Source organism: Canis lupus, chromosome X (assembly GCF_003254725.2).
Source record: "Canis lupus dingo isolate Sandy chromosome X, ASM325472v2, whole genome shotgun sequence".
In the NCBI taxonomy this organism is placed as follows: Eukaryota; Metazoa; Chordata; class Mammalia; order Carnivora; family Canidae; genus Canis; species Canis lupus.
Window position 1 is genome coordinate 69,240,609 of NC_064281.1, and position 15,387 is coordinate 69,255,995.

Here is a 15,387-nt window from a genome sequence, read left to right on the forward strand (position 1 = left end):
GGACTGCAAATCTGGTCTGCCTCTCCTAGATGCCCCGGAGTGTACCTGTGTTCTAGTCCTCCTTAACTGGGACCTAGGGTGGATGGCATCAGTTCTGCGATCCGACCATGGTTTGTGGTTTATGGCATAAGTTGAGCTTTCTCCTGGGTGCCCCTATTCTTACCGAATCTCAGGGAATATTTAGACTTCACTGTCCCTCTTGTGATTCTGCCCTATTTCCCCAATGAGCACTTTTCAGACAGGGAAGACTCTCTCAGGAGCAGATTTCTAAAGTCCCTAATTGTGCACTGTACCACTTTGCTGATGCAACTTACCAAGTCTCCTTCCCCCTTTTGCTTTTCTTCTGATATGTCCCATCCATTCCTCTTATCCATAATCACATTTCTCTCTGTAGCATTCCAGTTGTTCTCTCTTTACATCTTAGGTTGAATTCATAGGTATTCAGGATGTTTTGAAAGTTAGCTAGGTATGTTTGGGGGACCAGATGAAAGAAGGACCGCTACTCTTCTGCCATCTTGCCTCCTATCTTAGAATGTAATATCTTTAAAAAAATAACTAAAGGAATTAAAAGACTGAGTCTTATTTATGAGAAGAATCATAACACAAACTTTGATGCACTTCTGTAACATTGTATACTAATATGAGTCCTAAAAATCATTCTATCTTTTCAGATGTGAATCTAATGCTTTTGAATGGAGAACACAGCACATTGCAGGTTTTGCTCTTTACCTCACAAGAGCAAAGAGTAATTAAAAACAAACAAGTGATTGAGAGGAAGAAGAATTGAATTATAGGCTTGCCTCTCTTGCTAACTAGTTCTGTGGCTTTGGGCACTTCACTTAGATTCTTTTCCCTTGGTTTCTTATTCTTCAATAGGACTACATGATCTTTAAGATTGTTGCCAAGCTAACATGAGTTTGGTAGTTGGTGAGTTATAGATAGAGACTATACCAGGTGGAGTTGTCACACAAAACAAACTTTATTTACAGCAAATAAGGAGATCATGGGGTACAATTTCCAAAGCCACGACTCTCCAAGCAGGGGTAAGCAGATTCTTATTATTTTAGATTTAGGACAAATATTCAGAAAGTGGAGCTTTGTCATTGCAGGGAAAGGTGAACATAAGTTGCACAGGCCTACTTAGAAAACATGCCTGTATGTGTATTTTATGTTAATAAAGCTTGTGCTCCTCTTACAGCAGAGATTTTAAAATTATAATGAAGCAATCAGTAATGGCCAGACCGAAGGAAGGGGCTATGGACAAACTCCAAGAATCAGTATAAATTAGATGGGGTCTTTGTCGTTTCTAATGGCTGAGTAATATTCCATTGTATACATATACCACATCTTCTTTATCCATTCATCTTTCGATGGACACCGAGGCTCCTTCCACAGTTTGGCTATTGTGGACATTGCTGCTAGAAACATCGGGGTGCAGGTGTCCCGGCGTTTCATTGCATCTGTATCTGTGGGGTAAATCCCAGTGCAATTGCTGGATCTTAGGGCAGGTCTATTTTTAACTCTCTGAGGAACCTCCACACTGTTCTCCAGAGTGGCTCCACCAGTTCACATTCCCACCAACAGTGCAAGAGGGTTCCCCTTTCTCCACATTTGTGGTTTCCTACCTTGGTAATTTTCCCCATTCTCACTGGTGTGAGGTGGTATCTCATTGTGGTTTTGATTTGTATTTCCCTGATGGCCAGTGATGCGGAGCATTTTCTCATGTGCATGTTGGCCATGTCTATGTCTTCCTCGGTGAGATTTCTGTTCATGTCTTTTGCCCATTTCATGATTGGATTGTTTGTTTCTTTGCTGTTGAATTTACTAAGTTCTTTATAGATTGTGGATACTAGCCCTTTATCTTATATGTCATTTGCAAATATCTTTTCCCATTCTGTATGTTGTCTTTTAGTTTTGTTGACTGTATCTTTTGCTGTGCAAAAGCTTCTTATCTTGATGAAGTCCCAATAGTTCACTTTTGCTTTTGTTTCTTTTGCCTTCGTGAATGTATCTTGCAAGAAGTTCCTGTGGCTGAGTTCAAAAAGGGTGTTGCCTGTGCTGAGTGAAATAAGTCAATCGGAGAAAGACAAACATTATATGGTCTCATTCATTTGGAGAATATAAAAAATAGTGAAAGGGAATAAAGGGGAAAGGAGAAAAAATAAGTGGGAAATATCAGAAAGGGAGACAGAACATGAAAGACTCCTAACTCTGGGAAACAAACTAGGGGTGGTGGAAGGGGAGGGGGCAGAGGTGGGGGTGACTGGGTGATGGGCACTGAGGGGGGCACTTGACGGGATGAGCACTGGGTGTTATTCTGTTTGTTGACAAATTGAATACCAATAAAAAATTATTAAAAAAAAGAAAAAGAAAAACTAAATAAAGTGACAACTAAGAAAAAAAATTAGATGGGGTCTTGAGCTCCTTACGTCAGGTAGGAAATGCGGAGACTTACTTGTTCATGGGCTAAAACCATATTAGTTGTTCTGAGTCGAGACTTATGGAGAGAAAGCCATGTATTTATTAGTGGGATCTGAAAAGAAACAATAACTGAATAGAAACAGTTCTCTGAAAAACAAGTTTTACATTTTCTGCTAGTTTTGACCTCATTAACCCTTATGGAACGTGGTTTAAATCTTGCAAAAGTAACTCAAGAATGTGCACTAGGTCAACCTTTACTTTTGAAACAGCACTGTGAATTTTACCATTGATTTATCCTCTTTGGCATGGTTAGGTTGTTTCTTGGCCTGGTAGAGACTTAGTTTTTGCATTCCCTTTGTTCCCTTGAAATCTTTAATTACTGAGGTTTTTGCCTTTCTTTGTAATGTGTGCTAAGGAAAGTAGAGCTGATAGGCATAGATCACTGAAAATAGCTGGGGGCTTAAAATGACTTAGGTCTCCAAAGCTCTGTCTAGTCTTTCTTTTTCTAGAAACTCTTAACTATTTCTCTTTTCAAGGTATCTTCTTTTACAAAAAAGGGGGAAAAAACAACCTTTCCATTTAAGGGAATTGGATTGGAGTAAGAGAATTGTCCTGGCATTTATTGAACAATCCATAATAAAATAAAACAATACCAACAAAGAGTTATTATTCAGTTTTTTCTCCCTGGCTAGGGTCTACTAAAAAATGGCAAGCTTATCCTTGAGCTGTGTAATGGCATTCAATTCAACATGCACTGAATCTCATGCAGCATTTATGATATACTGGTGATACAAATTTTTACCACAATCCAATTGAAATGGAAGTGAGGTTTTTATTAATGTTTGTGAAGAAGTCAAGATATTTGCATCAAAATCATTTAAATAAGTTCAGTTACATACAATATAACATATTTTTCCATTCATATCCATTATATCTTTAAATTTTGTCAATTTTTATTTTAAAAGATTTTTAAAATTTAATTTAGAGAGACAGAGTGAGTAGAGAGAGGGTCAAAAGAAGAGAATTTTCAAGCATGCTCCCTCCTGTATGTAGAGCCTCATGGGCTTGACTCCAGGACCCATGAGATCATGACCTGAGCTTAAACCAAGAGCTGTGTGCTTAACCAACTAAGCCACCCAGGGACCCTTGTCATTTTCCTGAAAATAGTAACAATTGATGTAATAAGAGAATAAGGTATAATTTTGTATGATTCTAATACAAAGAAAACTGGGTAGGCTTTCCATGATTATGAATATGTGCTAACAAGAGAATAATTAAAATTGTCACAAGGATACAAATTAGTCTTCTTATATACAGATTATCTTAGTTAAAATCGAGCATTTCATTTCCAAAGGGGGAAAAAAAACTATAATTTAAGCCATGTTCATGAAAAGTAAGGTAGCTTTTAATGCTGGTAGGTATAATTCGAGTGTTTCATTTAAGACTTAGACTGTTTCCTTCCAAAATAATGATAGTATTTAGAATGCATAAATACAATCATACTAATTTTGTAGGTCAGGAAAAACATCTGAATTATTTGTATCATAGTATGAAGAGTTAAGGTAGTTAGCTCCCCTCTTTGGAAAAAAGGTTCACTTTTGAGTGCAAAGCACTCTTGCCATTTCCTAGAAGAAAATTTTCTATGCTATTAACTGTTCTGTTATACTCAAAATAGAGAGGGTGTTTTATCTTAAATTCAGTACTGAAAGTTTAAGTGAAATTAGTAAGTAGTGATATAATTAACCTCCAACTTATTTTGGAGAGCAATAGTTACATATTATTTATGAAAGAGTAGAAGCTGTTCATTATGATGATTTATATACAATTTATCAAGACTAATAAGTGTGAAATGCCTTCAGCATGATGCATTAACTCAGCCTGATAATAACCAAATGTTGAGATAATTAAGGACATAATAGGGTTTCATGAAAATCCTTAACCAAAATTCAAAGTATGCTTTTAGGATGTTTTTATTTTATTTTTTAAAGGTTTTATTTATTTATTCATAAGAGACACAGAGAGAAAAGCAGAGACATAGGCAGAGGGAGAAGCAGGCTTCCTCTTGGGAGCCTGATGAGGGACTCTATCCCCAAATCCCAGGATCATGAGCTGAGCCAAAGGCAGATGCTCAACCCCTGAGCCACCCAGGTGCCCTTAGGTGCTTTTATATTCTTCTCAACTCATGAATAGAGTATATAGAAGATAGGAGGTCATTAATTCATTCTCTTAAACTAATATAGTAAACCCTGCAGTTAGCTTTCAATTATTAAAATACCGAAATCTTTTAATATCATCACCTGATAGAAATAATCATCTTAGGTGTTCTTCCCCCAGTCCTGGTGCATAGGCATGAAGTAATTACATCTACTAATTCCTGAACTAAATAGTTGCTTATAGGATTTCAGAGACTAATTATACATTTACAAAAGTTTACACTTTGGAAATTTGTATTTAAATATTAGGTACACTGATAAGTAGATTTTCTGTACATAATATTATTATAATGTTATCCAGTATTTAGTTGATAGTTATTTCTCTTTTTAAAAATGTTTTTATTTAAATTCCAGGTAGTTCACACATAGTGTAATATTAGTTTCCTCTGTACAATACAGTGACTCAGCAGTTCCATACATCACTCGGTTGGTGCTCAACACAAGTGCCATCCCTATTCCCCATAACATAAAACAATAATCCCACCCACATGTCTTCTGGTAACCATCAGTTCTCTATAGTTAACAGTCTGTTTCTTGGTTTGCCTCTCACTCTCTCTCTTTTTCCCTCTTTGCTGATTGGTTTTGTAGTTTAAATTCCACACATGGGTGAAATTATATGGCATTTGTCCTTCTATGATTGACTTATTTCATTTAGCATAATACTAACCCCATCAACGTCACTGCAAATGGCAAGATTTCATTCTTTTTTAATGGTAATATTCCTATATATATAATATATATAAATATATATTTATCATATATATCATAATATATATACTTATCATATATATCATTATATATATTATATATAAAATGTCTTTTTTATCAATTCATCAGTGGATAGATACTTGGGCTGTTTCCATAACTTGGCTATTGTAGATAATGCTACTATAAACACTGAGGTGCATGTACCCCTTTGAAGTATTATTTTTATATTCTTTGTGTAAATAACAAGTAGTGAACTTGCTGGATCATAGGGTAGTTCTATTTTTTAACACCTTAAGGAATCTCCATACTGTTTTCCAGAGTGGCTGCAACAGTTTCCATTCCTACCAACAGTGTAAGAGTGTTACCCTTTCTCCGTATCCATGCTTGTGTTGGTGTTTCTTGTGTTGTTGATTTGGGCATTCTGGCAAGGGTGAGATGATATCGCATTATAGTATTGATTCGCATTTCCCTGATGATCAGTGAGAGTGAGCATGCTGTCATGTGCCTGTTGGCCATTTGTATATCTTCTTCGGAAAAATGTCTATTCATGTCTTCTACCCGTCTGGAATTTGATAATTTGTTTTATGGTTGTTGAGTTGTATAAGTTTTTCAATATATTTTGGATGCCAATCCATTATCAGATATATCATTTGCAAATGTCTTCTCCCATTCTGCATGTTACCTTTTAGTTTTGTTGATTGTTTCCTTTGATATGCAGAAGCTTTTTATTTTAATGAAGTACTAATAGTTTAATTTTGCTTCGCTTTCCCTTGTCTCAAAAGACATATCTAGAAAGAAGTTGCCAAAACCAATATCAAAGAGATTCCTGCCTGTGTTCTTGTCTAGGATTTTATTTCTTTCAGGTCTCACATTTATGTTTTTAATACATTTGGAATATATTTTTTTGTATGTTGTGGGAAAATGGTCCAGTTTCATTCTTTTGCATGTTGTTTTCCAGTTTTCCCAACACTATTTGTTGAAAAGATGGTCCCCCACCCCCATATTGGACATTCTTTTCTGGTATTTCAAGCATTAATTGACCATGTAGTTGTTGGTTCCATTCTAGGGTTTCTGTTATGTTCCATTGATATATGTTTGTTTTTGTGCCAAAACCATACTGTTCTGATACTAAAGTTTTGTAGTATAACTTGAAGCCCAGAATTGTGATACCTCCAGCTTTGACTTTATTTTCAAGATTGCTTTGGTTATTCAGGGTCTCTTGTGGTTCCATACAAATTTTAGAATTGTTTGTTCTATGTCTGTGAAAAATGATGGTGGTATTTTGATAGTTCATTAAATATGTAGATTGCTTTGGGTTGCATAGACATTTTAGCAATATTTGTTTTTCTAATCCATTAGCATGGAATATCTTTTCCATTTCTTTGTCTTCTTCAATTTCTTTCATCAATGTTTTATAGTTTTCAGAGTATTGGCCTTTCACATATTTGGTTAGATTTATTTCTAGGTACATTATGATTTGGTACATAATGTATAGAAATTTTTACAATGTCCAATCCATGCTCTAATCCATGAGCATGTGATGTCTTTCCATTTCTGTGTGTCATCTTCAATTTCTTTCATCAGTGTTTTATAGCTTTCAGAGTACAGGCTTTTCACCTCTTTGGTCAGGTTTATTCCTAAATATTTTATTGTTTTGACTGCAATTATAGAGATTGATTTCTTAATTTCTCTTTCCTCTGCTTCATTATTGGTGTAAAGAAATTCAACTAACTTTTGTATGTTGATTTTATATCCTGTGACATTACTGAATTCCTTTATCAGTTCTACAAAATTTTGGTGGAATCTTTCAGGTTTTCTGTATAGAGTATCATGTTATCTGAAAACAGTGAAAGTTTTACTTCTTCTTTGCTTAATTTGTATGACTTTTATTTCTTTTTGTTTTGTCATTGCTGTGGCTAGGACTATGTTAAGTGACTACTATGTTAAATAACAGTGGTGAAAGTGGACATCTCTGTCTTGTTCCTGACCATAGGGGAGAAGCTCTCATTTTTCCCCCATGGAGGATTATATGAGCTGTGGATTTTTAGTATATGGCCTTTATTATGTTGAGATTTTTTCCCTCTATCCCTACATTGTTGAGAGTCATCATCATGGATGGATGTTGTACTTTGTCAAATGATTTTTCTGAATCTATTGAAAGGATCATATGCTTCTTAAACTTTCTTTTATTAATGAAGTGTATCACATTGAGTGATTTGCAAATATTGTAACACACTTGCAGCCCAGCCATCTGCCACTGGAATATTTTTAATGGGAATTTTTTAATAACTAATTCAATTTTTTTGCTGGTTATTGGTCTGTTCAAATCTTCTATTTCTTTCTGTTTCAGTTTTGGTAGTTTATATGTTTCTAGGAATTTATCCATTTCTCCTGGGTGATCCAATCTCTTGGCCTATAGTATTCACATATTCTCTTAGAACTGTTTGTATTTCTATAGTGTTGGTTGTTATTTCTCCTCTCTCATTTGTGATTTCATTTATTTGGGTCCTTTATTTTTTCTTTCGCTAAGTTTGGCCAGAGATTTATCAGTTTTCATTATTTTTTTTTCAAAGAACCAGCTCCTGGTTTCAGTGATCTATTTTTCTTTTTATTTTCTATATAATTTATTTCTGCTCTAATCTTTATTGTTTCCTTCATTCTGTTGGATTTAAGCTTTGTTTGTTGCTCTTTTTCTAATTCCTTTGGGTGCAATGTTAGGTAGTCATTTTGAGATTTTCTTGCCTCTTGAGTTAGGCCTGTATTGCAATATACTTCCCTCATTTGTCGTATCCCAAAGGTTTTGGATCATTGTGTTTTAATTTTCATTTGTCTCCATGTATTTTTTTTAATTTTTGTCTTTGATTTCCTGGTTGACCCATTCATTGTTCTGTAGCATGTTACTTAATTTCCATGTAATTGTGGTCTTTCTAGATTTTTTTCTTTGGTTTACTACTTTATTTTGTCAGAAAATATGCACGGTATGATTTTCATTCTTTTGTATTTGTTGAGCCCTGTTTTGTGACCTATTATGTGATCTCTTCTAGAGAATGATCCATGTTATTTAGAAAAAGAATGTGTATTCTGCTACTTTAGAATGAAATGTTCTGAATATATCTATCAAGTCCATCTTGTCCAGTGTCTCATTCAAAGCCATTGTTTCCTTGTTGACTTTCTGTTTAGATAATATGCCTATTGATATAAGTGGGGTCTTGAAATACTCTACTATTATTGCATTGTTATAAATGAGTTCTTTTATGTTGTTATTAATTGTTTTATATGTTTTGGTGCTCCCAATTTGGGTGCATAATTATTTATATTATTAAATCCTTTTGTTGAACTGTCCCCTTTATTATGATATGATGCCCTTCTTTTTCTCATATTACAGTCTTTGCTTTAAAGTCTGGTTTGTTTGACATAATATTTATACTCAAGCTTTGTTTTGAATCAATCTGTGTGATGTTTCTCCATCTTCTCACTTTCAGTTGGTACATGTCTTTAGAAGTAAAATGAGTCTCTTATAGGCAGCATATAGAAGACTCAGTTTTTTTTTTTTAATTTGTTGTGGCACCCTATGTCTTTTGACTGCAGTGTTTAGTCCATTTTCAAAGTAATCATTGATAAACATGCCTTTATTAGCATTTTATTACTTGATTTGTTGTTGTTTCTGGAGATTTTCTCTTTTCCTTTCTAGTCCTTGTATCTTTCTGTCTTTCTTTCCCACTCAAAGTGTACCCTTTAATATTCCTTGCAGGTTGCTTTTGTGGTCATGAACTCCTTTAGTTTTTGTTTGTCTGGGAGTCTCTTTTTCTTTCCTTATATTCTGAGTGAAAGCCCTGCTGGATAGAGTATTCTTGGTTGCAGATTTTTCCCATTCAGCACTTTGAATATATCATTCTCACTTCTGGCTTGCCAAGTTTCTGTTGAGAAAACTTCAGGCAGCCTTATGGTTCTTACCTTGTAAGTTAAGGACTTATTTTGTCTTGCTGTTTTTAAGATTTTTTTCTTCATCACTATATTTTGGAAATTTAATTACAGTATGTCTTCTTGTTGAACTGCTTTTGTTGGTTTTCATGGGAGTTTTCTGTGCCTTCTGGATCTGGATGTCTGTTTTCTTCTCCAGATTTGGGACGTTTTCAGCTATAATTTCCTCAAATACATTTTCTGCCTCCCTTTTTTCTCTCTTCTTATTTCTGTGATTCCTGTATGATTTTTTATTACATTTGATGGAGTCATTGATTTCCCTAATTATATTCTCATATTCTGTAATTATTCTCTTTTATTTAGCTTCATTTTCCCCATTATTTTGTTTTCACTTATTCATTCCTCTACTTCGTTCTGCCTTCTGCTCAGTTCATGAAGCCTGATTCTGATCTCATTCATTGTATTCTTCATTTAGTTCTTTGTTCTTTTTTTATTTTTTGCATTTTTCATTTCTGACTTTTTTAACTCTTTAATGTCTACAGTAAGGGTCTCCCTGATGTTTTCCATTATTTTCTCAAGCCCAGTGAGTATCTTTATGATTCAAATTTAAATTCTCCATCAGGTGTGTTACTTAAATCTGTTTTGCTCAGGTCTCTGGCCATGAACTTATCTTATTCTTTCATTTAATATAGATTCTTCTGTCTTAGCATTTTGTATAATTCTCTGCCTTCTCTGTGTTAGAAAAGCCAGTTACTCTTCTTGCTCCTGAGAATAATGGTTTTATGAAGAAGAGGTCTTATAATGTCCAGGGCTTGGTGCTTCAGGGAGTGTCTCTGGCATATGCTGCATGAACTCTACTATTGTGCTTGTGCTGCTCTATCTCCCAAGTCAGTTGTGTGTAGAGACTCTCCTTGCCTGCAGTGGGCAATGTTTGGTCCTTGGCCACGATGTGGGAGTTTTAACTAGGTGTGCTCTTGTGTGTTACCTGGTACTATTTCCACTGGAACTGAAAGCCCTGCCAGACTCTGATTGGGAGATATTGTGTGGGCATGGGTATGTGTTGGTCTTCTAGGGAAGGAATCTGTTGCACTGGGACTGAGGCAAGCATGACTGAGAAGGGCAATCCCACCAGCATGCAAGTTTGTGGGACTTAGTGTAAGTAAGTTCGGTAGGCTGTGTGAGTGCTGTGCTGTTTCCAGCAGGTGGTTCTCTGTTTATGTGCGGGGGGCGAGGGGAGGGAAATGGATCAGGCTGGCTCCTTTGTCAATGAATGCTACTTCTCATGGAAACAATCCGAGAAGAATGAATAATCTCCCTGTTTATCCTAGACATTTTTCAGATCACTATTTCCATACTGTATGCCTCTGGGTTGTTTGCCTGCCTTCCCGTCAGGAGCAGGGCAGTGGCCTCAGGGCTTTATCCCAGCCAAGACTACTTACATTTAAAACATCAGGAAGTAAGCCGCCCACTCTTGGAAGCACTCACAAAAATCAGTCCCTCTTATTTTCCCAGCCAATGGCTTTGGGGGAAATATTCTCTTTATGCATTCCACTGTTTGCTGTACTCTTGCTTGCCTTTTTCTGTGACCAGAGCTCCCTCACCTCCACAGCATCTGTGATGTGTTTCTCCCCTAAACCATATCTCTGTATTTCCTACCTTTTTTGATGTGGTCTATTCTCTCCCTTTAGTTTTGGTGTTTGTACTATCAGAGTTCAGGTTGATTTTTGAGATATTTAGAACAATTAGATAGTTATCTAGTTGTGTTCATGGAAGTAGTTGAGCCTAAGGTCCTACTATACTGCCACCATCTTCCCCATTTGGGACCATAGCAAATATTAATATAATTAAAATAATGAAAGCACATAGAATATTTTTGCTGATGTTAATGGAATTAAAATATAAATAGCATTAAGAGATGTAGAAAAATCACAATATGGAGAAAATAAGTGGAAATTTAAAAAAGTAAATCAGCAAGTATTTTAAACTGAATTGTAGTAAAAATACAATATATCAAAGTTAAGAAAATTCAACTAACTAAAACTGTACTCAGAGGAAATGGCGTAACTTTAAATTATTGTATTAGAAAAGAAGAGAGGACTACACTTAATGATCTTAAAGATACTACTCTAAGAAGCTAATAAAATAAGTGCAAATTACACCTGAAGCATGTAGAAGGAAATAAGAAAGAAATAAAGCTCAACAAACTGGTAAACAAACAATAAAGAAAATGAACAAGCCCAAAACTTGTTCCTTGAAATCACTAATAAAATTGATATACCCTTAGGTGGACCTATCAAGAAAAATATAGGGAACAAAAAATCATCAGTATCAGGAACAAAAGAGCATCCATTTCCTCAGATCCTACAGACAGTAAAAAATAATTAGAATAATTATACACAACTTTTTTCCAACAAATTGGACAATTTAGAAGAAATATACAAATTCTTTGAAAGACACAAGCTGTCAAAGCTCTATCGAGAAGATAATACACAATCTGAATAGTTTTGTAACTATTATAGAAATTAACATTTTTGTTACAAATCTTCCCACAAGGAAAACATAAAGCCCATATGGTATTGAGGTAAATGTTAACAAATGTTTTAATAAAAAAGGGTAATAATTTAATAAATAAATAAATAAATAAATAGTAATAATCCTACATAAACTTTTTCAAGAAATATGAGTGAGGAATGCTTTGCAACTCATTTAAGGAACCAGCATTATTTTGACACTAAAAAACAGGAAATATATTATAAAAGAAAAAAAGGAATCAAAAGACCTACAGGCACTATCCCTCATGAAAACAAAAATCCCTTTTAAAATATTATCAAATCAAATCTAACAATCTAAAATGGTGAGATTATATATTAGGAAATAAGGTATATCCCAGTAATCTATGGTTTGTTTAATATTCAGAAATTTGACCAGGTAATTCACCCAAGTAGCATAGTAAATATAGTACTTAACTTATGGTGGTAAGAGTAAAAGCAGTGTCATGGGCTTGGCTCCTACATAATTATTTTGAAACCAAAGTTTTGTTGCAATATTTTGTAAAATGCAAGTTCATTCTTATAGCCTACATTTAACTGAGTCACTAGGAAACTTAATGAATTAATGAGAGAATAAAACGTTAAGATTACTCCTATGTCCCTTTCTTAGTAAAAGAAAGTACATGCATATGTACTGAATTGCACTTAAGATATGTACGTATGCATATACAATAAAATCCATTTTGAGTAGGAGGATACATGTTAATAGTGAGGAAAAATAATTTCAAGGGAAAAGCATTGAGGTAAGTGTTCCGGTTAATTTAGGGGATATTTCCTTATATTTTATCTTAATCTGCCAGCCTACATACATACAATTCATAAATTTGTTTATTTCTTTTGTTTGTTGCATCTATTTCAGTGTTCATTTATCAGGGAACATTTTTGGTTTATTTACCTCATTTGAATAATGTACTACTTTTTGAAAAAGACTTTCTCTGCACTTAAGGTCACAATTAACTGCCCAAAGGACTATTCCCACTAGCTTACTGAATATCTCTCCATACCTATTTATTTTATGTGTTTCTGTCATCCCTACTCCTCTATGGATGCTGTATTTGCTTCATCATGCCTACTATAATTACGTCCTATCTTTACATGTACACACAGAGAGATAAGACCTTTTATTTTGTTAACACATCCCATATTTTATTTACTATCTTTCTCTTAAGTGGAATAATTGGCTGTCATTTAAAAATTGCATAAAGGAGGAGGAGTCAAGATGGTGGAGTAGTAAGGTGACCCTGGGTTTGCCTTATCCTTCGGATACAGCTACATCAATATCAAATCATTGTTTAAATTTTATTTATTTATTCACTAGAGACACACAGAGAGAGGCAGAGGTAGAGGGAGAAGCAGGATCCCTGCAGGAAGCCTGATATAGGACTCAATCCCAGGGCACTGTGACCATGACCTGAGCCAATGGCAGGTGCTCAACCACTGAGCCACTCAGGTGTCCAAATATCAAATAATTTTGAACAACTAGGAAATTGATCTGAGGATTAACAGAACAATCTGCACAATTAGAGGGAAAGAATTTGGCAGATATGAGGTTTGGAGACAGGTATTGGGAGATATAGAAGCAGGAGTGCTGCAGAAGGGTGGGAACCCTTTTCACAGAGCAAAGTCAGGGATAGAGGGAGAGAGTGGGACAGACAGCAGTGCATAGGGTTCACCACAGTGCTTTCATGTGGGGATCTCCTGGGTTGCAAGAGAAGACAACATTCCCTTTCCTGAAGAGCATTTGCAAGAGCATATTTTGTCTCTGCAAGGACAAAAAAACCACCAGGCTGTATTGAGAGGCCATTCAACAGCAAGGGATAGAGGAGTGAGCAGGGGGACAGATAAACTAGTAGCAGCTTTTTGCTGTGTTTCGCTGTAGACTCCAGGCACTTGCGCAGGCATGCAACTGGTTTTCCGGAACAGAAAAATGCCTAATGCAGTACTGTGAGGCTCCCCTCCAGGGTAAGGGGGGCAGGTCCTTGTGCTGCCAGGTACTTTGAAATTTGTTGTTTTGAATCCATATTGCCAGCCAGAGATCAAACACAGGAGAACTGTGGCATAGGGTGTACTTACTGAAGGCTCAGCACAGACAGGTTGAGGGCAGGAATCTGATGAAAGACTGCGACCCAGGGGAAAATATTGTTAACTTTTCTGTGAGGTTCTCTTGAAGAGCTGATGCCATGAGCTCCCCTCCCTGGAGATGAGAGGGTGGAGTGATGCCATCTTCCATTGTTCCTTACACCCCCCAATACAGTCAGACTTCAGAGAGAAACACAGCAGGGGAGGCTAGAGTTATACACACCAAACCCTGCCCAACTGCACCTGGAAGGGAATTCTTTGTTAGGGCAAGTCTGACTGTGAGCCAGCCTCAGAAAACCAACACAAAGACTTTGCATGCATCAAGACTACTGATCATAGGGCAGCCCAGGTGGCTCAGGGGTTTGGCGCTGCCTTCAGCCCAGGGTGTAATTCTGGAGACCCGGAATCAAGGCCCTCGTGGGGCTCTCTGCATGGAGCTTGCTTCTCCCTCTGCCTGTGTCTCTGCCCCGCCCTCCCCCGTGTCTCTCATAAATAAATAAATAAAATCTTTAAAAAAATAGGTTTAAGGGCAGCCCCGGTGGCGCAGCGGTTTAGCGCCGCCTGCAGCCCGGGGTGTGATCCTGGAGACCCGGAATCGAGTCCCACATCGGGCTTCCTGCGGGGAGCCTGCTTCTCCCTCTGCCTGTGTCTCTGCCTCTCTCTTCGCTCTCTCTGAATGCATAAATAAATAAATCTTTTAGAAAAATAGGTTTAAAAATAAAAAAAAAAGACTACTGATCATAGAGTGCTTCAAAGCACCAGCATTAGTTCTGGTGGAAATAAGACCAGGCTTCTCTTTTCTTTCTTTCTTTCTTTTTTTCTTTTAAAAAAAAACCGTTTTAGATTTATTTTATTTTATCTTTTAATTTTGTTAAAACTCTTTATTTAATAAATAAGAATTTCTTTAAACTTTTTTTTAATTTTTTTTAATTTTTAATTTTTTTTTTACTGGAGTTCAATTTGCCAAGATATAGCATAACACCCAGTGCTCATCCCGTCAAGTGCCCCCCTCAGTGCCCATCACCCAGTCACCCCAAACCCCGCCCACCTCCCTTTCCACTACCCCTTGTTCGTTTTATTTACTTATTTTTAAAGATTTCATTTCTTTCATGAGAGACACACACAGAGAAAGAGGCAGAGACAGGAAGAGGGAGAAGCAGGCTCCCTCTGGGAGCCCTATGCAGGATTCAATCCCAGGACCCCAGGATCATGCCCTGAGCCGAAGGCAGACACTCAACCACTGAGCTACCCAGGCATCCTTATTTTACTTTTAATTTTCAAATCGTTTTTAGTTTTTTTTTTTTTTTGTATCAGATTTATAGGGCAGTCCGGGTGGCTCAGCGGTTTAGCGCTGCCTTCAGCCCAGGGCGTGATCCTGGAGACCAGGGATCAAGTTTCAAATTGGGCTCCCTGCATGGAGCCTGCTTCTCTCTCTCCCTGTGTCTCTGCCTCTCTCTTTCTCTGTGTGTCTCTCATGAATAAATAAATAAAATCTT

The 15,387-nt window shown here is 36.3% G+C and overlaps 1 long non-coding RNA gene across 1 annotated transcript in view; it reads right to left on the reverse strand.

Annotated features, from left to right (window-relative positions):
• Positions 1-960: 960 nt before the first annotated feature.
• LOC125754639 (uncharacterized) overlaps positions 961-15,387 on the reverse strand; it is a 101,094-nt gene continuing 86,667 nt past the window's right edge. Inside the window, exons 3-4 of the long non-coding RNA XR_007409372.1 lie at positions 2,456-2,533; positions 961-2,058 (exon numbers count right to left, since the gene is read on the reverse strand). This is a non-coding gene — a long non-coding RNA (uncharacterized LOC125754639). The remainder of the gene's footprint in view (positions 2,059-2,455; positions 2,534-15,387) is intronic.